Below are 360 nucleotides of genomic sequence, written 5' to 3'. Positions count from 1 at the left end.
CCAGAATTTTGCACTCAATCAATTATAGATGAGTAATATAGGTTACATGCTTATGTTTATATTGTAAATAGCCATCATATTGATTTGGAAAGACTTCTTTGAGGCGACGTTCCTGGACTTTTTGAAGGGCTCTTGGCTGGAGTCGTCTCAGGAGTCCTGGCTGCAGGCTAGATTCAAAGTCCCTCCAGGGGAGTTCTGCAGCTCTTTAACCAGGCAATGTCATTATTTTTGGTCACTATCTTTGCCTACGACACAGACTTCATCACCCTCACCTTTCATCCATCTCCAGCTGTCTGCGGGTAACGCTGGAGTCTGTGGCCTTTACAGGTCTGTGCCCTCTAAAACAAATCCAAACCTTGA

Source organism: Alligator sinensis, unplaced genomic scaffold (assembly GCF_000455745.1).
Source record: "Alligator sinensis unplaced genomic scaffold, ASM45574v1 scaffold2030_1, whole genome shotgun sequence".
Taxonomy (NCBI): Eukaryota; Metazoa; Chordata; order Crocodylia; family Alligatoridae; genus Alligator; species Alligator sinensis.
Note: the sequence above shows the minus strand (reverse complement) of the source record.